This window comes from Anas platyrhynchos, chromosome 16, assembly GCF_047663525.1.
Source record: "Anas platyrhynchos isolate ZD024472 breed Pekin duck chromosome 16, IASCAAS_PekinDuck_T2T, whole genome shotgun sequence".
Lineage (NCBI taxonomy): Eukaryota > Metazoa > Chordata > Aves > Anseriformes > Anatidae > Anas > Anas platyrhynchos.
The window spans coordinates 14,558,521-14,586,116 of record NC_092602.1 but is presented as its reverse complement, the minus strand read 5'-3'; the positions used below and the strand labels follow the sequence as shown (position 1 = coordinate 14,586,116).

The window sequence follows — 27,596 nt, the reverse complement described above, 5'->3', positions numbered from 1 at the left end:
AATACTGTCACTGAAATACCTTTGTTTCTTTCCTTTCCTGGTATTCTAAGATTTACTTATAATCAATAATAATGGTGCAGAGAGTTTTTTGGCCAACATTTTAGAAGTCCAGGATACAGCCTAATCTGATTTGCCAACTTAAATATGACACTTTAGTGTCTGCTCTTTAACGTCTACCATAATTATCACCATTATAGGAAAATATTTTATCACTATATGAGATTTTCTCATCTGTCAAAATATTTCTGCATAGCACCTAGAAAAAAATATTCTTACGGTCTTGAAATATTCAAAATTTTCTGTCTTAATTCTTTCTCTAAATCAATGTGACTCAATTATTTTTAGCTTTATGAAATTAGGTCTTTTAAAAGCACTGCTATATACTTATGACATATTTGGGCTTCCTTCTGTTAGCGCATTATAAATGTAATCTATCTATAATCATCTAGGTAGTTTCTCTCTCAGGCCGGACAGTTTCATCAAATGGGTGATATTATGTTAACCTTAACAATGCCTTCCACTCAAGCAGGGAAAGACTAAATCCTAAATTTACAGATGTTAACACATTCTCAAGAAGATAAAAATTTTATCATATAGAATGCTCTTTTGGATATTTTTCCAAGTACATGGCTATTTAGCAAATTTAAATAGCATTGGATTGGACTGGAAAGATAAACTGAGATTACTTTTTGAGGCTTATACCAACAAATAAGAAGAGGGAGAGAGTAGGCTGCAGGAAGGGAGAAGGTGGCTGGTGACCATTCATGATCTGTTGTGAACTGACAGATGTGTCAGACAAAGGTAAAGATAATGGAAAAAAAATGATAATTTTGTGCAATACAGACTTTGCATATAGGCCCCACTTAACACTGTTCCTTCAATCACAAGTAACCAACAGGGTGGACAAGTGATTAAAAGCACAAGTAAATAAAAATCTGCATCCCTTGACATCTTGAAAAAACACACAGATGTAATATCTACATAATTATTGTTCTTTAAAATGGACCATGCTCCAAATGGGAATGTGAAATGACATTTACTTGTTCGTAGTTTTAATAACATATGCAGATATTGTATAATGTGTGTCAAATGCCATTTGGCTCAGTAGAATCTGATTAATCTTAGTTCTTTCCACTGTATCTTCTGTCATACGTAGTCAATAATATGTGTATGCTGGGGAAAATTTCCGTAGCTGTCATAGTTACCTTGAGAAACATTTACTTTCTCTAACAGTCCTTGTTTCTTTAACATCAGCAACAGGCCTCTCTCTTTAAGTAATACCAAAACTTCAGTTTTAAGAAAAGGGAGAGAAGAGAGAATTATCATTGACTTCAGAGAATAGATAAAGTGCTCAGAATCTAAAAGAACTAGGCTCTAACATAAGAAATTTGATTTTCTTTTCCATGACTGTTCTACAAATAGAGAGCCTGGTTGCCTAAAACAAACTATGTTACTGGCACAGATGATACGATTTAATTTATCAGCACAGAGACACTGTTAGCATCTTGCTGGAATCCTGGGTTCAGAGTTAAGACAACAGGGATTTGGTTCTATTTCTCTTGTATAACCTTCTGCAAGCCACTTCACTGGGTCTTCATTTTCTATGTTAAAAAAAAAAAAAAAAAAAAAAAAAAAAAAAAAAAAAAAAGAGGCTCTATCTTTCAAAAGCATTCAGTGACTTTGGAAATCTGGAAATCCACATCTTACTAAAAGTCAGTACTACCAGGGCTCCTGATTCATCTCAACACAACAGGAAAGCGTAACCCAATTTCACTTATTTCTAGAGATCTTTGGTATCTGTGGACCATAACGAACATGAAAGAGTTAACCTACTCTTACATATCCAACTTTACAATCAGTGACAGTTGTAAATCATGAGTAAAAATGAACTTCTGTATTTAAATTGTCACTCCATCTTTATTAACGCGTTCTATTATATTAAACTATTGAAAAACATCTTAGAGCAGAGCACAATCCTATGTACTGTAATGTATTTTGAAATGAACACTCACAATGAGCTGAAAAACTAGTAGGGGTCTGTCTTTAAATATTCCCAGGTTTTGACTTAAACCGACAAAAGCAGGAATTATTTTATTTTTAATGTATCTTTTCTTTTCATTTCCACCAGGGTACTGTTTGAACTGTAATGTAAAATGAAAAACCTTTTACCATCTTTCTGTATTCAAAACCTAAATACACAAAGCTGTAACTATCCAGCTGATCTATGAGGAGCTTACAAGCTGATTCACATTTTCTAGTCATTCAAAGTCCTTAAAATTGAACGAAAGCAATAAGGTCTGTGTACGTGTGTGTGTGGATACAAACACATATATATATGCAGACATATATATATATAACTGTAAATATATATAAATATACCTGCAGAGCAGGTCAACAATAACAATGTCTTTCTATTGCCAGGTACAGATTTTGTTTTGATAATCCAGCAGGAATCCTAAAATATGTACATCTATAAACTTTGTGCATTATAGGGATCAAAGATGTGGCTAATCAAAGCATATTCAGATTGGTATGTGATAGAAGTACTCAGTGTTGACTTGCATTTTTGATAAAAGACTAATTTTAACCTGGACTTCTACTTTCAGACATAGAAAGTCTTTGGAGAATTTCTCATTTGTCTTAGTGATGTGCAAGAACCTTGAATAAGAGCACCCTAAATAGAGACCTAGTGAGGTGATCTGGAGCAACAAGATTGGATAAAAGTACTTTTATTCATGCCTTCTCTAAAGAAACGAACTGAGATTTATGGGTAACAATCAAACAGTAACAAATGGTAATCAAGATTTCCATTCTCCATGGTAGAGTTTGTTGATGTTCACTTCCCTACACAATACATACAGATCAGGAATGGAACAGAGTCAAACCCAGCCAAACAAGAATAAAGATAGAGAAACCATACACAGACAGTTCTCACAAGCCAAACAACACTGTTAGGAAATTAGAGGCCCTGGTAAGATATTTTTATATGAATGTCTGAACTCCTCAATGTTAATCTAAAGCAGTAAAAACATCAAAGGCTTAAAGAGTCATCCACTTACTCCTAGGAATTGCAGAGACACATTTAACTCCTAAGAACAATGTCACAAGAACATTAAGAGTCAGTCATGAGTAGTCAATGACTTCAGCTTTAAGCCATATGAATTTCTAATGTCAGTCATCAAAACACTAACTGTCTTGAAATTATTTCTAGGATGCAAAGAAAAAAAAAGAAAAGCCATATTGAAATTGTTTGAAGAAGTGAAACCCTGCATCAGTCATGGCCTGCCAGAAGCTATTTGACCAGGTTCAACTACTAGGAAGTCTCTTTCACTGCTCATTTATTCTGCCTTTGCCATGCCTATTGATGTCAAGTGTGAACCATGAGAAAGTTTAGAAAGCCAACAAACAAGCTGTAAACAAGTGACTGAGGTAGAGCTACATGTTTTATTGCTGGCCTCTTGCATCAGGCTCAGAGTCTGGTGTATTAAACTGCCTTGCACAGTTATACTGTGCACTGATTTATAGTGTTTATGGCAACCAAAATTAGATGACTGTACAGTGTAAAAGAATGTCAGCCCTGCATTACAATCACTGTGTCTTGCTCCATCTGAGTGATTTACAGGAAAACACATTCTGTCATCAAGCATTTTTTAATTTTTTTTTTTCTTTTCAGGAAATTTGACTTCACTTTTGTGTTAAATGATGATTGCTCGCAAACTGGAATGGGTGAGCAATTGTGAATGCAACAGAAGCTGAAGCCCTTGGAGCTTTTTAATTTTATTTTTAGTATAAAAACAATTCCATTTTTAGATGGATGTGCACTACTAGTGGGAGGAGAAGGAAACAATGAACATGAGAAATGGAGTAGGTGAATATAACAGGATCCAATATTCTGTGCTTTACAGTTGATCAAAAACTTAAAGATGAATACTCTGGAACCAAAAAAGTGTTAATTTAAAACAGAAAATGTTATTAATGTAGATACATGCTTTGCTGAACAGAAAACTTTCCTGATAATAAACTTCAGGTAAATCACAAGGACATCTTTGTTTTGATTATGAATTGGATGCATTCTGATTTAATTTACTATTCCAGCCCACTAAGTCTTATTCTGATTTTCATATCTGTCATCTGAGATAGCCTCTGAAGTATTTTGAAGTTTCTGGTCCAAATTTTAGAGTTTTGATTGACCAGAAAGTTTTAAGACCAGAAGTCAGAAAGTTAAATGGAAAAAGTTTTTTGTTTGTTTGTTTGTTTTGTTTTGTTTTCCTAGCAAGAACAGAACACTTAAAGAACCAGAAAAAAAAAAATAATAATAATTACACTTAGTCTACAGGCAAATTGTCTTTAAGCAGGGAGAGCTGAATTCTTTGACCTCTGCAGAAAACAGAGACAAGGTTTCTTACACCTCTCTATTACTTTATGCAAACATACATGGAAATAGGATGATCTAGCCCTCCAAAAATCCTCCCAGGGAATACTCAGCCTATTTTCACAGAGGATGTTTGTCCTGGTTTCAGTTAGAACAGAATTTAATTTTCTTCCTAGTAGCTGGTGGAATGCTGTGTTTTGGCTTAGGATGAGAAGAGTGCTGATAACACCCCGATGTTTTAATTGTTGCAGAGCAGTGCTTATACCAAGCCAAGGACGTCTCAGCCTTTTGCTCTGTCCTGCCAACGGGCAGGCTGGGGGTGCAGTAAGAGCTGGGAGGGGACAGACCCAGGACAGGTGACCCAAACTAGCCAAAGGGGTATTCCATACCATCTGACGTCATGCTAAACAATATATAGGGGTGGCTAGCCGGGGGGAGGGGGCCGGACTGCTCGGAGTTAGGCTGGGCATCGGTCAGCGAGTGGTGAGCAATTGCATTGTGCATCACTTGTTTGTACATACTATTATTACTTTCCTATTATCACCATTGTATTATTATTATTATTATTGTTATTATTATTTTGTTATTATTATTTTCCTGTCTTATTAAACTGTCTTTATCTCAACTCACGGGCTTCACTTTCCATTTCTCTCCCCCGTCCCAGAGAGGGAGGGGGGAGGGTGAGCAAACGGCTGCGTGGTGTTTAGCTGCCAGCCGGGTAAAGCCACGACAATGTTAAAGAGATTAGAACAGCCTGCTGGTGCTGCAACACAGAGCTGATTTTCTTTGAAAACAAAATAAAAAAAATAAAAAAGGTAATATATTGTCACTACAATGCCTAAGATAACACGCTGCATTTGCACAATGAACAGTATCTGGGAGTTGCTTCCCAAATAAATATTCAAAGTTATTTAATTGACAAATACATCCCTTAAAGGAGAGTGAGATCTGCCACTGCCTCTGCAAGGTGAAACCAATTAAATTTTCCACTGTTACTATCAGAAAGGAATAAAAGAAACCCAACAATAAGAGTAAAATGCAATTATAAATATTTTATGACAAAGGAAACACCTGACAAAAAGGAAAAAAAGTGTAAAATTTTATGAAGAAGAAAAGTATGTCTGCTTCCCTAGAAGAGATAGTTTGAATTGTGACTGGAACTTATAGGTCTCGTTAGTGAGACGGTTCTTTTATGATAACCTATTTTTTATTTTTATAGAAGACAGTAGTAAGAAAAAGCGTATACACATTTAGGCACATCAATGAAGGGAGAGTATAAGAACACACATGGCCACTGCAGACAACTGATTCCACAGGAAGCACTTTGTGTCTTCTTTATGTTATAAATTCTGACTCAATTTAGCTTTATAATATTTATTTATGGGGTCTATAAAAGGCAAGTAAACAGCGCTGGGTGTGTGGGGAGTATGGGCTCCTCCAACACACACACACACGTTACATCAGGTGTCTGGTTTTTATGTTCCTAGGCTAATACATATTCATTAGTACTTCTAGAAAAGGCAGGGTTATTATAATTAGTTCCCAGAATCTGAACCCTCCCACTGGCACATGAGTACCAGTCTCCAGTGGTCCCTCTGGAGGTCTCTCATGCTGAAGAGTCATAGTCTTCCTCCCAGGCTTTGTCTTTTTCCTTCTCCTTTGTCCATCTTGGCCGGACATCAGAGACTAGCTCAGTGTCCCCAAGCTTTGTCTTTTAGTTGTCCTTCAGCTTTCCCCTTCTCCTTAATCTCTTGGACAGATATCAGAGACTTGCATAATGTAATAGTTACAATAGTTAGCAGTTAGTCTGAAACCCCTTTGTTCTCTTATCCCCAGATATCAGAGACAGGGTTTACCCTTCAAGCCCTCTATGAATATGGGTGGACATGAATAGCTGGAACATTCCTTACATTTACAAGCATCTTTTTGGATAATGGATTAGACAGACCATTGTCTGATTCTGTTCATATACAGCTTGATTTACTTCAAAGCATCTAAGAACACTAAAATAGAAAAAAGAAAAAAGAAATAAAATAGAAATAAAATAGAAAGGTATTAGAGAGACTTCTTCACCTCCTCTTGAAAGGGGGGGAGTATAAATGTTTATAATATTTCAGTTTGAAGAAAAAGATTAACCTTTGCTTTCAGTCAACCTTGATATGGGTATTTATCAGTAAAGAGAATATTTCTTTTAGAAATTTCAGCACTGTTCAGCAAGTTATAAGTAACTAAATCTCATTTGGTGATGTAGTTGTTGAGCCTACGGTTGGTACAAATCAGGATAGGACAGAGGGACCAAAGTAATAGTCTACTAAATAGCACCCCATTTCATTACTTGCACCAGCATCCATTCCCATCACAGAGCATCCCTACAAAATGTACCAAAATCCTGCCATCCTAGATGTTCTGCTGCTTAAAAAAAAAAAAAAAAAAAAAAAAAAAAAGGAAGATAATGTCAGGATGAAACATATAAGAGCATATTCCTCAAGAGATTTCCCAGTTGCTGCTCTTGTCTTTCTTCATCCCATACTGACAGGAAGTGTGCTAACAGCAGCCTGGAATGGATTACAGCAGTATTCCCACACTGTTCATCAGCACTTACCTACCCTCAAGATCCTTAGGTAGGCAGAAAAGCATAACTTCCTTGCCCTTTACTAGGTACTTTTAACAGTGATAAGACCGGCATTGTTTTGATATCTGACCACTTGGACGTGAGTTGGTAGGCAGAAAAGCATAACTTCCTTGCCCTTTCCTAGGTACTTTTAACAGTGATAAGACCAGCATTGTTTTGATATCTGACCACTTTGATGTGAGTTGGTTATTTCCAGCTGACCACCAGAGAAGATGACAATTTACAGTAACTATAAACATGAATGGTATTGGAGACAGTGATAAGTTAAAAGTTTTAACTTAGTCATTTATTACAAAAGTATGCTTCCCAGTGCCAGCCAGCACTGGCTACTCTTTTTCTCATTACTTCTTTCAATATACAGGCCTATGTTTTCCCCTAAGTGCCTTATTTTGTTCCAGCTCCTACTGATTGCAGTGAAGCCCAAATACATTTTTGACCCTTTTTATCCCCCCACCGATTTTTACTATTGTATCCCTGCAGCTTTCAGACTACATTTTGAAAACTGAATTTGCCTTGAAATGCAACAAGGCAGAGCCCCAGTAATGGGAGATCTCCTCATCCGTACTGGACCTAGTCCTTCAGAGACATAAATCAGGATGTACCTGTTGCTATCTAAAGACTAGGCCTATAAACAATACAACTGTGACCTAGCTGTTCCTCTTTCTCTGTGCTAAATAGTTACAAACCTGCATGCACTGTGTGCATATCTATGTGCTAATACATCACCAGCATATCTTGGATTTTCACAGAGTTATCCCTTGCATCCACAAGCTGATTTCTGTAGATTAGAACAGAAAAATTTTTGAAATATCTGAAGAATTCTAGAGCTGCCATCCATAACACCACTTTCATTTTTATAAAGTAAACACTGTTGTTGGATTAACCATTTCTTAGTTTCACAATTCAGTGAGTCTGAAAAAAATCACACTAAATCATATCAAAGCAACTGAATTATTTATGTCTTAGGAATACAGTGGGTAAGAGCTACCATGAAGAGAAGAAATGATAAAAGAAAGCAAACAATTACTGTAGTCTGAAAACTCAAAATCCATTCAGCATCCTTGTGGATCTGTTGACAAACAAGTCATACACTGCATTTGTAAAGGATGAATGGCTGCATTACTGATTTTCCTGAGATAATTCATGCATTTTTGGAGGAGGAATGGGCCCCTTCTGTGAAAAGCAAACAGGAAAAGTACAGACATTCCTATGTATTTTTAAGTGAAGAATCTGCAAAAGCAAGTGCATCCAGTAAAGACAGCTCATTAATAGTCAGAGGGACACCACTGAGCATGAATCCAATAATGCCTTCACACTTTGGATGTCTCTAATCATCTGGCAAAAGCAGTTTAAGGTAATATTTTAGTAAAGGCATGAAAGAAAAAGTTAATCCTTCATTCTTTACCCCTTTAGTAAAGTACTACCCATATTTTCAACGAAATACGGTTCTTGGGACAAAAGAGGGGTAAGATTTTTTGAGTTAGCCTCCCAATTTGAACCTTCAAGTCTAACATATAATATTCAGAAACCTATATTTCTTGCTATAATATACATTATTCCTTCAGTTTCTAGTGGCATAACTATCTACAAATAGATAAAGTATCCACTCTAAATTCACGTTTAGTGTCACCTTACCTGTTCCCACTCTCCTACATTGTTTCTTTAAATAGAGTTTCAGTTAGATTTTCTAAATTTGGGAATGAGACTGTTCAGAGTTGGACTTGAATGCAAAGTAGTCACCTGTCATTTAGCTAACACTGGACAAAAACCCTTTCTGAAAACCCAAGGAAAAAACATAACCAGAAATCATCACCTGCACTACCACTGCAATGTGGGTTAATTATCAGAAGGAAACACAGCTGAAGCACTTATTTCTTAGTGATTTCTTTTCTTCCCTTAATGTTCCATCACAAATCATGGCAACAATGGGTGGCAGAATGAAGTATTTTCTCGACAAATGTTGCTAAAAGCAAAGGAAAAGAGACCAACTTCTGTGAGCAACAGAAACCATTAGAGAAGACAATGCAGCTGGTTCTTTTAAAAAATATATTTACAAAACAGAATCACAGAATCACAGAATTTCTAGGTTGGAAGAGACCTCAAGATCATCGAGTCCAACCTCTGACCTAACACTAACAGTCCCCACTAAACCATATCCCTAAGCTCTACATCTAAACGTCTTTTGAAGACTTCCAGGGATGGTGACTCCACCACCTCCCTGGGCAGCCCGTTCCAGTGCCTCACAACCCTTTCAGTAAAGAAATTCTTCCTAACATCTAACCTAAAACTCCCCTGGCATAACTTTAGCCCATTCCCCCTCGTCCTGTCACCAGGCATGTGGGAGAACAGGCCAACCCCCACCTCTCTACAGCCTCCTTTAATGTACTTATACAGAGCAATAAGGTCACCCCTAAGCCTCCTCTTCTCTAGGCTGAACAAGCCCAGCTCCTTCAGCCGCTCCTCATAGGACTTGCTCTCCAGGCCCCTCACCAGCTTCGTCGCCCTTCTTTGGACCCGCTCAAGCACCTCGATGTCCTTCTTGTAGCGAGGGGCCCAAAACTGAACACAGTACTCGAGGTGCGGCCTCACCAGAGCCGAGTACAGGGGGACGATCACCTCCCTAGCCCTGCTGGTCACAGTGTTTCTGATACAAGCCAGGATGCCGTTGGCCTTCTTGGCCACCTGAGCACACTGCTGGCTCATATTCAGCCGACTGTCCACCATCACTCCCAGGTCCTTCTCTGCCTGGCAGCTCTCCAACCATTCCTCTCCCAGCCTGTAGCTCTGCTTGGGGTTATTGCGCCCCAGGTGCAGGACCCGGCACTTGGCCTTGTTGAACTTCATACAGTTGACCTCAGCCCATCGGTGCAGCCTATCCAGATCCTCCTGCAGAGCCTTCCTACCCTCGAGCAGATCGACACACGCACCTAGCTTGGTGACATCTGCAAACTTACTGAGGGTGCACTCAATGCCATCATCCAGATCATTGATGAAGATGTTAAAGAGGACCGGCCCCAGCACCGAGCCCTGGGGGACGCCACTAGTGACCGGCCTCCAACTGGACTTGGCTCCATTCACCACAACTCTTTGGGCCCGGCTATCCAGCCAGTTTCTAACCCAACGAAGCGTGCGCCAGTCCAAGCCAAGAGCAGCCAGTTTCTTGAGGAGAATGCTGTGGGAGACGGTGTCAAAAGCCTTGCTGAAGTCAAGGTAGACCACATCCACAGCCTTGAGGTGGAGGTTATGAATCTAATATCTATATAAAACCAGCAGGACCTTAGTATAATGAGGTCTCATCCAAACAAATTGCAGACTAAACGACATGGAATTCAATTTCTCTACTTCTGAAAGATGAAGGGCAAGTTGATCCTGCCAGGGATTCAAATTTGTGGTTTCACAGCTTCAAAATATGAACAGCATATCATTAAATAAAAGCCTCCTTAATGGCTAGATATCACATGGTTATCTGAGCTATTGTCGAAAAAGGAGGAAAAGACTGGATAATTTGTACCACATATTGCATATACACTTTACAGCATGGATCAGACATAGGCATTTGCCTGGAAAAAAAAAAAAAAAAAGAGGAAAAAATTGGCAAAATATGTTTATAAAGAATGAAAGGAGAAGTAAACAGCAAAATGACAGAAAGACAAAATAGTTAATTTCCTGTAATCAGTTGTCCCATTTGCCTAGAAGTCACTTCTGTAAATCATGAAGTATCTTTGCAGTTATCAGTGGCTAAATCTGGGCCAGATGAAAAGCTATTGTAAATGACTTAATTTAGTAACATTTTGTCAATTCCCAGCAGGTCGGGATATCACTCACTGTCAGCTTATGTCCTGTGGGAAGCATGTTCAAATACTGCCATCTCTCAGGTGAAATTCACCAAGGCAATGGTCATAAAAGCCAGCCAACCTCACTGGTCAGGTTCATCCAAAAAATATTACGTTTTCATCATAAATCCTGGATCATCTGTTTACATGCAACAAAAGCAGATATAGAATCATAGCTTTCACCCACTGTGTAAGCTAGCAAAAACAATTACTTCTGTTCACATAGGGTAGTAACTTTCTCTTCCAGGCTAATTAAGTGGAAAGCTTTTGCTCGGATTTGGTTCCTCAGTTTAAAATTGAAGGCTGAAATGAGCAGGGTATCCTTGCAATTTCCACAGCAGACCATTTTTCTGCATGTAATCCATTACTGCAAATCTGAACAATAATTTAAAGCAGTGATAATCACCCATAGCATTGACCCTAGAGATCCTTACAGCAACACAAATGAGATCAAAGGACTAATGAAAGTCTGTTAATCTCTCTAAGCATGAGTTCAGTCTAATCTTAACGTTTCTGTCTTTTAATCCTCTATAAATCTGTTTTTAACTTTGCTTAACATTTACCATCCATTTTCATGCCCTAATCTTGGAAAAAAAATAAAGAAACAGCATACATCTAGGTGTCCATTTGAGCATTTCTCCACATGGATATTTTTCGGTATGAAATACTATCTCTTGCCAGGTATTGGAGTGGGAAGTAGATGAAAGGGAGAAGTAGGTGTCTGCTATGCAATGAGGGATTAAGATTGATGAATGAAGTGCAGAAATATTCCTTGCTGATAGCTTTTATGAGCAAAATATTTGAACAATAACTTTGAAAAACATTTCAAAGTAAGATCATCAGGAACAGCAATCTCCTTTCACAAAAGAATTTACCCTGAATTGAAAACAAATACTCATCAGGAGATGATATGTACACTCCTGATATCCTGGCCTGTTCAGCATTAACTGAGTTCCCCACCTTATTCATAGCATGAAGAAAGGAAGGGTTGGGGGAATCTTTTCAATCAGCAGTACTTCAGTTACCTGGCATTTGATCACAGCTAGCTATTCCTTTCCACCTTGCCAGCCTCATGTCATAGATCTTAGCTTCCAAAAGACTTATTAATGAGGTCCTATATATCTTTTTTTTCTGTAATGCAACTATCACTCATAGATATTTTGAAGTTATGTCAACATTTTTATGTTACACAGATTTGTGTATTTTGGGATATTGATTACTTTCACCATTAAGCGTTATTATTTGCTAACGTGTAGTTAATAACAATGGAAAAGCTTTTAAACTGCTCTGAGGATTAAACTGCTAGTAGTTAACTGCTTGATTTGCTAATGGATACAGTGTAAGATTTAATGTTTTGGTCATTTACATTATTTACCAGAAGAAAACAGACAGTCCTTTAACTACTTGTACTATAAACAATGGTAAATCATATTTAAGTTGATTGATTTCTGCATATACATGTATATTAACATAGGATTTTAAAAGACAAAATGTCTTCATAATACAAGCCATCATGTTCAACTACAGCTGAATATATAGATTTATTTTTCCTTAAAAAGAAGAAACAATATCCATAGTGTTTGAATTTGAGTTACTCTCTCATGTGATGTTAAGTTAGAAAAAAATTCAATTCTGTCCATAATTACCAGAGCTTCACTGATTTACATCAGCCATTGCTCTAGCGCCATGTATCTGATAGGACTGGAGATCTTTGTTCAAATACATCCAGACATACAAAAACTTCTAAGGATTACATTATATGCCCTGTATTCACTCTGAGAAATACTTTTGCCCCTAATAAATTAATGAACATCGGCTGACAGCAATGGTGGAACTGACACCACACAGGCAACTCATGGACATTTTCCTTTTCATTTCAGTCCTGCCTTCCCTCTCTCACAGCTATTCTAGCAACCACATCATGAGAATGAACTTATAAGACATTAAAAGCCTAGCATATAACCCATTTTAACCATCCCCAGTAATTTCCAGTTAGGATTTAAAAGTCCCAAGGACAAGGTTCTTCACTGAGAGGGTTGTTGGCACTGGAACAGGCACCCCAGCAAGTAGTTTAAATGGGCAATTTTAAATTATACATTTACATGCATCCAACCTGAATTTTTAAACATGTGATTTTAGCTTATAAAACTCTAAAGACTTGGGGTTTTTACCCCAAACACTATTTTGTGCAGTATTTTATAAAATCAGTAGCACGTGTCCCTGTGGAAGTTTACCACAAAGATTTTACAGAACAGGTACATTTTAATGCTAACTTCCTACAGGCCTGATCATTCTGCCACAGTCGTGTTAAATAATGCTTTACTCCTCAAGAAATCCCACTGATATCCATTGGAACTATCCAGAGATCATACCACTGTTCAGCATGGGCAGGCAATGAGTGAATCAGGGACAGATTTTCAGCTGGACAAAGAGAGCAAAGATCTCAGGAAGTACTCTCCTAAGATGACCCTCTGTTAGCCCAATGGCTGTCTAAACTGCTGAGGTGTAAATGAAAGACAGAGCTGATGTTCCATAAACTGCTCTCTCTTACAGAAGGGGTCACATTTAGAAGCTGAGAATTGTTACCCTGATTTGATTTACTGACATTGTGAAACAGATTCATGAGCGTTCATAATCAAAATGATTAAAAATTACTGCCATGAATGCTAAAGTAATCAAGTCCACAAAATGCACCACAAAAAAACTATTACTTAATCCACAACGCATATGCAGTCTGGAAAGTGATATTTTTGTTGTCTGAATGGTAGTTGCAATACAACATTAAAATCACAAACCAAGCACTCTCATTAGTTGAATGGCTAACATAAATAGAGTTAAATGTAAGAACTGGCATTTCACAGAAGTCTGTTATGTAAACAAAATCAGCAAAGGTCAGAGAAGCATCAAGGAGAATTAAATAGGTCATCTGTAATTCTCTTTGTGTTTTTTGTTTTGTTTTGTTTTTAAATAAAGGATCTTACCTCATCAGGGAGAAGAAAAAAAAAAAAAAGACCAAAAAAAAAGAAAATATTTAAGATCATTGATAGGAATTGAGAAAAAAAAGCAAGAAATATTTCACTATAAAGCTTTCAGGCACTACACCAATTACTCATTTGGATAATAACAGAACCCTGAGTCCCAGACGTGCACCACCTTTCTCCTTGCTCTGGTGTCCTTTGAAAGGTGAGCTAGGTGTACAGGCAGAGATAAAGGTATGGTGTACTCCACCCATTGCTCCCTGAAGGTTCCAATAACTCCAGAACCAGAATTCAGTTCACATTCAGACCATCTTGCCTTGCAGGAAGGATGCAGCCAGGAAGCATACATGTGGACCTAAGACTGGAATGTGCCATGGAGTAAACCACAGTGCCCAAAGATTCACAAATCCAATGATTTTATGAGTTAACAATTGCTTCCCCATTAAGCCAGATGGAGAAATGTGGGAAGTATACTGCTGGATATTGGTGTGGCAGGTTTGTGTTCCAATGACTAACATGATCTCAAGTTTCTTCGGGATGTAATATGACAATGTAGAAGAACATCCGACTTCAGGATCTATTGTAAGTTTGGGACAGTGCCCAGCTATCTTTGGCTTCCAGCTTGGTTTGGCTGAAATTGCTAGCTCTAATTTTGGCATCTGAAAGTCAAGTTTATCAAAGCAGTTCTTGCCCTTGGTAACAGCTGTGTAACATTACTGCCATCAAATAATTTGGGTCTTCTTGCAGCCCTTAGAGCTCTCAGTTACTTCACATGGCTTTCAGCTGCCATTGCATTTGGCCAGCAATTCTATTGATTATGCACAATGTTGGCAATTTGCATGAACTTATTCCAGTTTGTTCTGCCAGGGGGCAAAAGGCCTAATGTGTCAATCATGATTAAAATATTTGGTTAAAAAAGTAAAGAAATTCAGTATAAGTTATGGGACTCAAGGCTTTAAATTAATACAGGCATTCTTTTAATACAGTACACCAATAAAATTATTAAAAAAAAACAAACAAACAAACAAACAAACAAACAAAAAAAAAAACACTTCTAAATGCAAGTAAATATGTTCCCCCGAAGTCATAGAACAGAAGGGAGGTCTTAAATCATGGGAATGAACTATGGAAATAGCATAAACTAATCCATTTGAGCCTGAAGTTAATTATGGCACTGGAACTGTCAAAAATTCATCTGAAGCACTTACTGCCTAAATTGAAGGTTGGCTATCCAAATTGAAATGTCATTTTTATTAGTCTACAACACTTACAGAAATAGCCTCTTCTTTTCTAGTAGGCTGTACCCATTAGCTCTAATGGAGTTATGCACATACATCACATGCATGTACATCACTCTACGCTGCTTTAACACTCACTGTCACATTAGACAATGGTTTTGTCATCCCCCTCCCTCCCAGTATAGTAGATTCCAAGATGACGGCATACCTGACATCATTCTCTGAAGTCACTACTGGCCACTTCACTACTTTACGTTGACAGGCATTCTAGGATAAAAAGTTTGGCTCATCATACAGATCTAGAATAACACCCTTGATTTGATTACATCTGATAAGAGATGGTTCATTTAGTAGTTACACTAGATATGTGTATATATCTATATACATACATGTATATATTTGTATATGTGTATATGCATCAGACAACCTGGCATCAGGGAGCAGCAAGAGGAGGACTCTTCCAAGAAGGTGAGCACACCAGTAGCCATGAGAAATTACAACACAAGCAATTCCTCACCAGCCAGAGCACAGTCCCATAAGCACAGTTCACAGAGCCAGGAGCTGATAACTTGATTTCTCAACAGTTTCATACAAAACAAGATGATGAAGCAAATCTGGAGTACCCATCTCAAAGCAGTAGAAGATTAAGCTAGAGATGAGACTGGAGACAGAACTACAATACAGGCCCAAGGACCCCCTAGGAAACAAATGCAGACGCAGACCTAGAGGCAGGCACATTTACAGCATAGCTTACACAAAAACAGAAGGCTCAGACCCAAGCTAAATGGAGCTCCTGGGTCACACAAAGAGAGTGTGGAGTCGAAAGTCCAGGTGAGTCTGGTCAGTGCCATTCAGAGCTACATTACTGCACTTAGTGTACTGACATCTGGTTCAGAAAGTGAGCTTTAAAATGACTCACCAAATAGACTTAAATCCACTGATGCAAAGCCAGAAAAGATCATATCTCAAATTTTGACCAAATCTCAGATATTATTAGAGATATTCTATCAGTTTTTTTGTTTGTTTGTTTGTTTGTTTTTTCCAAGAACTGCTGAAGAGCAGAAATGTAATTCCTATTTTCCTGATAGGCAGTTTAGTCTTAGAGAATCAGATAAATTGCCTGCAGTCATTTAGGAAAGCTGCTGCAGAGCCAAGCCTAAAAATAAGGTTATAGCTCCCTGTTAAGGAGCTGGTTGTCTTCTTGGAACAATAGGAATTTGGTCTCTCTTGGGAACTCTGCATGCCTCAATGGTAATGGTAATTGTATTTCAGTGTAATAACATGTAAAACAGAAAGACAGAAATGCTGTTTGTTTTTTTGTTTGTTTGTTTTTGTTTTTTAAATTGGCAGGTGGCTGAAAACAGCTTATCAAATACTTTTTTGTTTGTTTGTTTGTTTTGATTTTCAAGTGTGCTTGCTAGGAAAACTGGATTTTTTTTTTTTCCTGTTATTTGGATTTCAGAATCACTATACTCCTAACAACCATGCTTTTTTATAAACTTGAAATTTGGGTTATAAGAGACCAACAATTACAGAAATTAAAGTGCTATAAATAATCATTAAAAACAAGGAAAACCTGATCCAATGAGCCTTCTGTCTTCTACAAGTTTTATTCTTATCCATTGGGTGGAAAGGATAATACTGGGGATCAGCCAAGAGATGAACAGGAGTAACTACCACAGGGAAAGGGCAGAAACAGAAATAAAAATTACAAAACAAAAAGGTCTCTGAATTATCCTGGGAGGTATATAGATAGGTGGCTGAAACACTCATTCTATGATGGTATTAGCTCTATTTTTTTCCTTCTCTCCTCTAAATAAATAAATCCAAAGTGAGCTCAAGCCAATATTTCAGATGGCCGAGATGGCTACTGACAGCAGTGTTATCAGAGTATCTCTGTTTCCTGGTCTGTCTTGTAGTAAAAAAGCAATAATTAGGAACATCCTACCTGAAAGAAAACCTGGGTAGAAACAGAGTGCAAATAGCTCAACGGATGAACTTATTTATTTATTACAAACTCCAGTTGATTTTGATATTTCATACATTAAATACTTGGTTTATACACAAAACTAATGTGCTTTATATTATATATTGGACTTCAGACATTATTGCTTTCAGCATTATAGTGCATGTTAGACACAGATCTCTCAGTTAAATTAGATTGATTTTGGCAACCCTCAGTTGAAGTCTAGCAACATAAAACTCCATTGCACTCTTAGGGGCAGGATGATTCCATCTTCCAGTTTGTCTGGATACTATATCATACTAGAAAGGCATAATGAAAATGATAACATCATCTTCATGCCCAGTTTAAAATCTTGTTTTGTATAGCAGAACACAGAATTTAGAACTATAGTTTTGTATATTAACTGAGCTGCACAGGAAACTTGAGGTTGTTTCTGGGTGATCTAGATCAATTCTTTTCTCTCTAGCTGAGCAATCTGAAGAAGTAACCATCTATACTGTCAGTCAACACAGGCTATTCTGCTTTTGGTTGTGTACAAACAGGATGTCACATCTCAGAAGACCAAATCCACAGAGGAGGATTATAACAAAACACACTATGAACCTTGCCTTTATTAAGCTTTGTGCCTTTTGTTATGATCCCATAATGCTTTACATTATTGATCTGGCATTCCTGGCAGCAATCTATCAATAGCAAATTAAGTTGAATCTTTTCCACTGAAGAAAAGGGTGACTAATTACCAGACATGTTCAAATAGCTCTTGCAGTGAACAAATTCTTGCACTTAGATTCCATATTTTATTAATGTTGGGATCCAATCTACTATATACCCAACAAATCATGTAGAGTTCCAAGCAAGAAGCAGAATTATACATATTGTAATATCCACCTCAGTCATCTCAGTTCCTCTTATTCAGAGAACAGGTGGCAATGAAAACTGATTTCAAGTAGTTATGTTTAATCCCTGCTAAGTGTTTGTCAGAATTTACTGTAGTTGCTATGTACTATAGTAACACCAAATACCAATTTTCTAAAGACTTTTATAAAAATCAGGTTAGAATGCTTTCACCTCTGGAGCAGTTTGAAATGCAGAACACTCCAGCATAGTCAGATAGGCTGCTACAAAAAAAAGAATGGAAGAGAGCCACTCATGGAGCTTGGAGGTTTCATCATTTTCAGGACATCAGTGGGAGGTGGAAAGGATTATTTAGGTATGACAAAACAACCTTACTTTAAGACTGAGGTCATCAGGTGAGAACTGCTTATCCCTGTTTCCAGCTGCTTTGAAAAATAGGCTCAGGTGCTTGAATTGCAAATTTACTTTGTGGGCATGTGGTCATACATAATGCAATATTGCTGTCCCTAAACCTGTAGAATACAAGGCACATGAGACAAAAACTTTAAAGCTACACAATGGGAAATTAACAAAACTCACTCTCATTCTTATCACAACATCACTGTGATATATAGCCTCTTTTAAAGCACATACTCTGCTCTGTAAGTGGGAATTATATTAGCAAATGCAAATGTATAGGAGTTATGATTTCTGCCTGCGATATCTGCCCTGCTGGAGGGTTCATGTGCATGTCACTTCTCTGGAATCTGGAAAATAACCACCCAGTGGTGTATGTCCTTACATTGCCACCAGTAGAAATTCAAATGAAGCTTGCATGTCTTGTTTCCAGCCAGATATGAACTTCATTTCACTGGGATGCTCTGAAGTGTCTATACTGCACAGAAGAGGTCAGTGGAGGGGGAAAGAGCCACAAAAAGTTCCAGTTTTGCAGGTAACGCTGAGTTATGTTTTTAATGCACTTACTTGTAAGACATTCTACATTTAACTGACCTGCCTTTTACCCAGCCTTTTACAACATGTGATGGCATTGCTAAAACAGACCAACTGAGAAAGAATCAACAGCTTGCTTTGCAAAAATGTTAGTAAATCATTTTAGGGTTGAAAGAAGCTTTTATATTAATGAAATGGCTTTGTATTACAAACCCAATCTGGATAACCTACTTAATCTCTTGTCATCTTAATTCATGAATTTATAGGATGAATACTCAAAGGTCTGTTGCCCTTGCCTGAAAGTTTTAATTCCTTTCTAAGTGTATCAATATCATACATCTGAAATCAATCAGAAATAAAAATACAATGTACCCCAAATTTTTTATACAAATAGAACCTGAAAGTATATATCTTAAGCATGTTATGTATTTTCCTATTGAATATCATTCCAAATATTAAATATATCATAATGCCCTACAGTTTAGTTAATGTGATTCATATTACTTAGCACTTTACATGCAGATTTTTTCAAAGGGAATTTGAAAACAAGGATAATCCTCAGACGTGTCAGTTAACATTATTTAATTTGTATAATGTCCTTAAAATGCAGTTTAGAACACTTTTCTCTTTCAGTACAAATATCTTGGGGATGACAAGCAACTCTGAAAATCAAGAGAAAACATACAGTAAGGCCTACCATTTACAGCCTACACTGTCTACAACTCAGAAAATTTCACAGTTGTTCTAGTTGTGTACCTCTAGCTCAGTAATTTCACTTATAATTTTTTTTGCTATTCCAGAATCTGTAATCCAGCTGGAGGTTTCAAACTACCTTCAACTACAGCCATGGTGAATACAAAGCTATATATACATGGTTTTTCTGCAAATGAATTTATTTTTTCTCATGCAATAAAAAGGTTTTCAAAGGAACAATATTGATCTCTTCAATTCCCAAAGATAAACATTCTTAGGCATACTCAAAAGAATCTTCCTTTATATTGGAAGTTCATTCTAGGATAACACTTTTTATCAGGTTTTCTATGTTTGTTGTTGTTGTTCTGTTTGTTTTTGTTTGTTTGTTTTTGTTTTTGTTTTGCTTCTGCCATAAGACAACTTTGTCATGCACCGCTAAGGCTATCACAGCTTCCAATTGCAATGTATTGTTGACTTATTTATTTATTTTTGTTGTTCTTGCTATACTGTCGATGCAGGTAATACTTCAACAGTTTTCTCAGCCAGTACCAACAGAGAGCTGGCTCATTTAAACTCTCTTTGAATTGTATCCAATTTGGCTGCAAGGCTAGATTTCTCATAGCATTACACAGGTCAGCTAAAGACCAATTTCTGCTATGGAGCTCTGTTTCCTTCTAGTTCTCTCTTTCATATGTACATCAACATATCATTTATATTTCTGCTAAATTCAGCCAGAGCTACATCACATACCAGTTGCATTTTCATACTTTCTAGGATCCTTCTGTATTTTCATGTGTAAACAACCTGATGTTATACTGATTGCAATGGTATCTACAAGCTTTATGCAAGACTTAGCTGTAAGAAGACTGACCGAAGCAGCCTATTTAAAATATAAGATCTTGTAAAGAATAATTCTTAGAGTGCAAAAGCCAATAATAACTAATAGATTGGGGTGACACAGAGCAGGAATGTAGGACCTAATGCAGCACAGAACAAAATGGATGGAGATACTTAGAAAGGACACCCTCCGGTAGTGATATTCCAAGGGAATTTAATTCCTCCTTTTGTCAAATGGAGTTCCTTTCCAATTTCTCATCAGGCCAAACATGGACAGCAGTTTCAATAGGATACCATAATATTTTTCAATCCCCTTTTTATCATTTCTGATGGTAAATGCTAGCAGTATATAAATGTTTGCTGTATCGCACTTTCTTCTATCTGAAGATGTAAGGAGTAAATCAAAGCTGGAGGTGAGGATGGTTACTGGGTTTTCTTAGAAAGGCACTCAATATATCACCAAAATTACCAATGTGGATCTCCTGAGAGTTACTTGCAAGTATTATACTTTGTTGTATGTGTTTATTCAATCACTTTATGGCTCTAGGTCAGATAAGCAATGAAAGGCAAGTTAGAAACCTTGTTGATATCATTTTACATAACCTTTTTTATTCATTTTCAAGCAGATGAAGATCTAGTCTACAATCTTCACAGCATTTTTGAGAAGAATCAGATTGAACTTCAAATTGTCCTAATAGTCCCATCATTTTACCATTCTTTAATTGTCCAAATATACTTTTGTGTTCATTTGCTTCCTGAAATAGATGAAAATGATTAACTTGTTGAGGGATTTCTTGAAACAGCAAAAATCCCATGGCTTGCTGTAGCTGAGCAAACCAAGCTACCAGGGCAACTATGAGAAGTTCCCATGACAGTGTTCCCACATCGCCCAATTGAGGGATTCAGAAAAATATTGTTACCAGTAGCTGGCTTCAAGGACAAGGTCTATGTGACTGCTAATCACAAGGGGGTTGTTTTCTTGCAGGTGGGGTTGTTTTCTTGCAGTTGTTTGTCTGAGTGCTTTTGACCAATAATCTTGTGTGAAACACTGTCCACCCCTGTTAAGTTCTCTATAAAAGTTAGGCTATTCGGGCAATAAAATGGAGCATGATCTGACCCTACTGTGTGTCTGTCGTGCTTTCGGCCGTGCTTCCTGCAACATATGGCGCCCGAACAGGCTGAGACCTGAACAGGGCCTGAACACGACATCGCAGCGGGAGACCTGAACAGGACCTGAACAGACATCGCACAGGAGCAGGACATCGCAGCACCGGAGCAGACATCGCAGCCGAGCACGGACATCGCAGCGGCGCCGGGGCAAACATCGCAGCGCAGCGGGACACCAGCGGCGCCGGCAGCTCCGAACGCAGGTAGACCAGGAGACCAGCGGCGTCGGGACCAGCGGCGCCGGGACATCGGCGCGGCGCCGGGACCAGTGCCGCCGGGGACCAGCGCCGGGGTCACAGCGCCGAGACTGAGACATCGGAGCGGCGCGGGACATCGGAGCGCCGTCGGGACTTCGGAGCGCCCATCCGACCGGCGCTTGAGCAGACCGGACACCGGCCCGGAAACACGGTACACAGGCCTCACGGTGAGACGCGGTACTCCCGCTGAGAGACGCGGAAAACGGTGGGAAACGGGGTTTTGCGGCGGGACGTGGAATTGCGGAGGGCCGCGGGAAAAAGAGTTGCGGCGGGACGTGGAATTGCGGAGGGCCGCGGGAAAAAGAGTTGCGGCGGGACGTGGAATTGCGGAGGGCCGCGGGAAAAAGAGTTGCGGCGGGACGTGGAATTGCGGAGGGCCGCGGGAAAAAGAGTTGCGGCGAGACGTGGAATTGCGGAGGGCCGCGGGAAATTGACGTGATCACGGTGTGATGCGGGACATCCGAGATCGAGCTGCTATGGGAGACCAGAGGCATCAGCGGACAACGGCAGCCGACCCTCACCGTGTGGCGAGTCGGCACAGAGCAGAGGGGCGGACATCAGGACCCTGCAGCCTGTCTGACGTAACCATGGAGGCAGCGGCGGCTGTGCTGCTTCTCTTTGGCATTTTTTTTATAAGAGGTTTATCTTGCAATGCAAAAAAGACTATTCGTCCCCAGATCGGTGTTATAACTATGTTTCTGGATAACATTCCGTGGGGTTGCCTCAGTCTACGGACTATTAATGACGATTTAGCTCTATTGCAGGGCAGGAGTGCAGAGACGCAGATTACACTGCCAAATGACCACCGGCAGGCTCGTTCACAAACAGCTTCTAGGATTGCAGCTGGCACTGCCTGCAGCCATATAGCAGACGTTACACTCTCTTTCCTAACTAGTAATCATGTGTCTTATCCATTTGTGGTGAATGGTCAGTGGCAAAAAGAAAAGGGGGAGAGTAAGGGGCGGCAAAGACAGAAACGGTACCAGGAGGATGCCACTGACACTACTAGCACGGGTAATAGGAGTAGTATAAGTGACATAGGTGCAGGGCGGCGGCAGGCACTGCCGCGCTGTGGGGCATTCTGCCTGCTGCTCGCCCTCACCTGCCTGTGCACTGCTGCCGACAGTGCTAGAGCAAAATGTGAAGACTGCTCAGACGGCAGTGATGAGAGTGCTTGTGTGAAGAAGACGTGTGCTGAATCTGACTTTGTGTGTAACAGTGGTCAGTGTGTGCCAAACAGATGGCAGTGTGATGGGGATCCGGACTGCGAAAATGGGTCTGATGAGATTGCTGATCTGTGTTATATGAGAACATGCCAGGTAAATGAAATCAGCTGTGGTCCTCAGTCAACCCAGTGTATCCTGGTGTCCTGGAAATGTGATGGTGAAAAAGACTGTAACAGAGATCCTGATTGCAAGGATGGAAGTGATGAAATTAACTGCCCTTCTCAGACCTGCAGGCCAGACCAGTTCAGATGTGAAGATGGGAACTGTGTCCACGGAAGAAGGCAGTGCAGTGGTGTGAGAGACTGTCTGGATGGCACTGATGAAGCAAACTGTAACGATGTTATTCAGTGCTCAGGACCTGGCAAATTCAAGTGCAGAAGTGGAGAATGCATAGATACCAATAAAGTGTGTAACCAGCAGAGAGACTGCAAGGACTGGGGTGATGAGCCCCTGAAGGAATGCAACATATATGAATGTGACTGTCCAGCTGGGTTTGACTTTGTAGAAAAGAGAAACTGTGGAATTGATGAATGTCAAAACCCTGGTATCTGTAGTCAAATCTGTATCAACCTGAAGGGTGGCTACAAATGTGAACGTAGCCGTGGCTATCAGATGAATCCTGCTACAGGAACTGGGAAAGGGCCATACCGGTACAAAAACACAAATAACACCTGTGATTACAATGATGCTGCTAAGCAGGGTTTAGGGGTTTGTAGCATGGAGACAAGGGGTAACAACTACAGTGTTTGGAACAATTGTGCAGCTTTGGCCTTACCTCCTGATGTGCTTCTGATTTGTGGGGATGGGGCCTGGCAAGGTATCCCTGCAAATGCTATCAGATGTCCATGTTACTTAGATAAACTCATTGTATTTGCTCCTAGCTTGTTACAGTTGCGTGAGATCACCAGACATAAATGGGCATTGCTTGCATCGGATTGCAATGATAATGTTGAATTGTGTGGGGTTGCAGCTAGAGCGGCATTAGCAATTTCAGTGCCTGGAGTGGCATCTGCGGCCACATGTAACAACTTAGAAAAATTGGAATGCTGGGCCGAGAGGCAAGCCTATGCCATGACAGAGATACTTGAGGAGATGTTACCAGATCAAAATAGTCTGCGACATCTGCTTTTACAGGATCAAGCTGCTATTGACATCTTGCTTTTGGCTCAAAGGAATGGGTGTGAGGACTTTAAGGGAATGTACTGTTTAAACCTTTCTGATCATAATGAGTCAATTCACAAATCCATTACTTTCCTGAAAGAGCATATGAGAAAGATTCAGTATGGTATCAATCCTTTCAATCAATGGTTCACTGACTTGTTTGAAACAAGGTGTAGATGGTTGCTGGGTTTAGTCACAAGGGGATTAAGGATTTGGGTTATGGTGATGGTAATCATCGTTGTGTGTTGTAAGTATAGCTAAAGAGTCACTTGTAAAACTGCTGTGTCGGGCTTGGTTTGCTCAAAAGAAGAAGGGGGAATTGTTGAGGGATTTCTTGAAACAGCAAAAATCCCATGGCTTGCTGTAGCTGAGCAAACCAAGCTACCAGGGCAACTATGAGAAGTTCCCATGACAGTGTTCCCACATCGCCCAATTGAGGGATTCAGAAAAATATTGTTACCAGTAGCTGGCTTCAAGGACAAGGTCTATGTGACTGCTAATCACAAGGGGGTTGTTTTCTTGCAGGTGGGGTTGTTTTCTTGCAGTTGTTTGTCTGAGTGCTTTTGACCAATAATCTTGTGTGAAACACTGTCCACCCCTGTTAAGTTCTCTATAAAAGTTAGGCTATTCGGGCAATAAAATGGAGCATGATCTGACCCTACTGTGTGTCTGTCGTGCTTTCGGCCGTGCTTCCTGCAACATTAACTCTATGTTGAAACCAAGGCAGGAGTTCTTAAGAAAATCCAGGTGTAACTTTCACATCTACTAGCTGTTTGAGACAGCAAGTTTTACAGTTTATGCTTTGTGCAGTGTATGGGATTTACCATTCTTTACTCCATCAATAGCAAAATCACACCACATCACTTCTTTTATTTCATACTCCATCTGCTCTGCAATGTCTCAAACTTCCCCAGTGCACCCCAAACTTCTACACTTTGCCGGGCCTTTTCTTCAGAATTACTAAGTCACATTCATAGAGACTTTGCACCCTGGGCAGTCAAAAGAATTAGAAATATATAGGCTCACTTTCTTCACTGCTGAACCCTTGTCTGTGGCTCTTTTGAGTTTTCCAAAAGGTCCTCCTGAGCAGCAGATAAACAGTGAACTCTTCCTGCTGACTTCCTGACCAGTTTAGTATCCTTATTTAGGTAAATCCAAAAACACTAAGACTGAAAAAAAAAATGTGCATTGGGGAAGAAGTTATTCTGGAAAAGACTCTGTCATACCTAACTGTACAGAGTCATCATTTCATAATCTCTTATGACTCTACATAACCAGATATTAGTATACGTAATTCTGTGAATTACATGGTAATTCTGCATGACTTCTCAAAGCAACAAAACCTAATTTGAACAAGAACTAAGTATCAAATTCACAGCTCAATTTGGGTTAGCAGATGCAGCCACAAAACTAACCGTCCACTCCTTTGGGATCAGGAAATGCTTATGGCACTACAAAATCATCAAGAAAGGTTGAAGCAAATTGAAGCAAATACTTCACTGAAATTAAATAGTACTTTGGTACTCAGTTCTTCTTACTCTTCTGAGATTTGTGACCAGCTCTGGCAACAATCTTTTTCACTCCATTTACATTTTATTTTGACATCATCTCAAGCTTCCTTCACAGTCATAAAATATTTTGCATATTGTTTTCCCACTGCATTGGGAGACAAAACTTTGTAAATTGGTGTAACGTGAATTTTGAAGTAGTTCATGCTGCTAAATGTTATGACTTTAATTGAACTTTCTGGGAGGCACATTATTCCACTTCTCAACATTGTTTTCCCAAGACACCTTTGGTCTAAAAACAATTTAGATATGAAACTCAGTTTGCTTCCCAGACTTCTAGATTCATCATTTAGTTTCAGAACAATAATATCCCAATGGTTACAACCTCTTCTACTTCAATAAACTGTCTTCTACATACTTCTGATACATTCTGTTCAAGTTAATGAGTTAAATTCCTTGACCTTGCTCCTCTTGGTGATGATGAGAAGACAAATTGCCAGCTCTGTGTTTCTTCCAGTCCAGTCTCTTCTTACATTCCAATGTAGTCTGCACAGTTCACTACTAGCAGTCACAGAGGAGGTATGGCTTTGAAATTCGTGAGATAAGATCCATTAATGCATTTTCAGAATGGATAACTTCATATTCACAGAGTCAAAAAATTCCATGTACCAAATAACATCCTGTAATACTGTTATGAGATCAAGACAGAATTATTTGTACCACAGAGATTTCACTAAATCTTCATCTTTCATATGACTGCTGCAATTTTAACTTTCTCAAATCCAGGATGAAATTTCTAGTTGAAACAAACACAATCATTACACCAGCATGACTAAAACCTCAAGTAAAGACATAAATCTAATACAGGGGAGATGAAGGTTTAAGTTTCATTTTGGTGACATTAATCAGAGGTAAATGAAGAGACTTTTGAAAAATCATCTCTTGCCCCACTCTCCCTGACTCTATGCAGCAACTTCCCTGTTATTCTGGGAATTGTCTTTCATATTATAAAAGTAAAGGAAAAAAAAAATGAAAGGAAAAAAAAAAAAAGCCTACACCTTATATCATCCAATTTAAACTGTGATGACAGCTTTAAGTTCCTATGAAAAGGCAAATAAGCTGTGAATGGTTAATGGATTGTTATAATGCCCTCTTATCTTATGCATAGAAATTGAAATTTCCTTTACGTTGAAAGAAGAGGCACACCAACTGATACAGCCAGTTCAAACTAGTATTTGAAAAACATCTCTAATGCTACCAAGAACAGCATTCAGTCCCTTGGCAAACAGACATATGCTATGGAAGGTAGTGACATTTAAGGAAAGGGATTAATTTTTTTTTTTTTTTTTATCATAATTTATATTTCTGTATTTTAGCAGTAAAAATGTCAAAGATTCACAGACTTAAATAAGTCAAATACTGTGATGCGTGTACAAGATCTTTTCTGGAGAAACAGGAGGTTGCTCAAAAAATGCTTAAAACTTCCAAAGAGCTTCTTTTCTTTATAGGAATGCTAAGGGAATTTATTTATTATTAATAATTGATATTGCATAAAGATGTTATTGAGGCTAAGAGACAGTTTTTAATACTTTAGAGTCTAAAGACCCTGTCCTGGGAATAGAGCAAACAGCTTTCTGGGACAGACTTTAACACCTCAGGTGATATCTAACAACATTCAGTATCTCCCAGGGATGGTCCACAGTCATGCAGAACCAGGCACTAGGTCAACTGAGGTACCAAGATAGAATTGCAGTGTTGGCCACTGATAATCTCATCTTCCCCATTCCAAACGTTATCTCCAGCTTCCTTTACCCTCTGTTTTCTTCTTCCTCTTCTTCCTCTATTACTTCATCCTACAAAGAAAGACTGGATCTCTGACAGGCTCAACTGCTGTCTCAAATTTCTCTTGATGGCTGTAAATGATCAAGCTCTACACACAAGCT

General features: G+C 38.9%; 2 long non-coding RNA genes across 2 annotated transcripts in view; one reads left to right on the top strand and one right to left on the bottom strand.

Moving 5' to 3' along the window:
• LOC119718637 (uncharacterized) overlaps positions 1-14,277 on the top strand; it is a 40,187-nt gene extending 25,910 nt beyond the window's left edge. The window contains exons 3-4 of the long non-coding RNA XR_005269772.2: positions 3,212-4,855; positions 14,139-14,277. This is a non-coding gene — a long non-coding RNA (uncharacterized lncRNA). The remainder of the gene's footprint in view (positions 1-3,211; positions 4,856-14,138) is intronic.
• The window catches only part of LOC139998816 (uncharacterized), a 76,827-nt gene that overhangs the window by 7,615 nt on the left and 41,616 nt on the right, over positions 1-27,596 (bottom strand). The gene's annotated exons all lie outside the window — the stretch shown is intronic.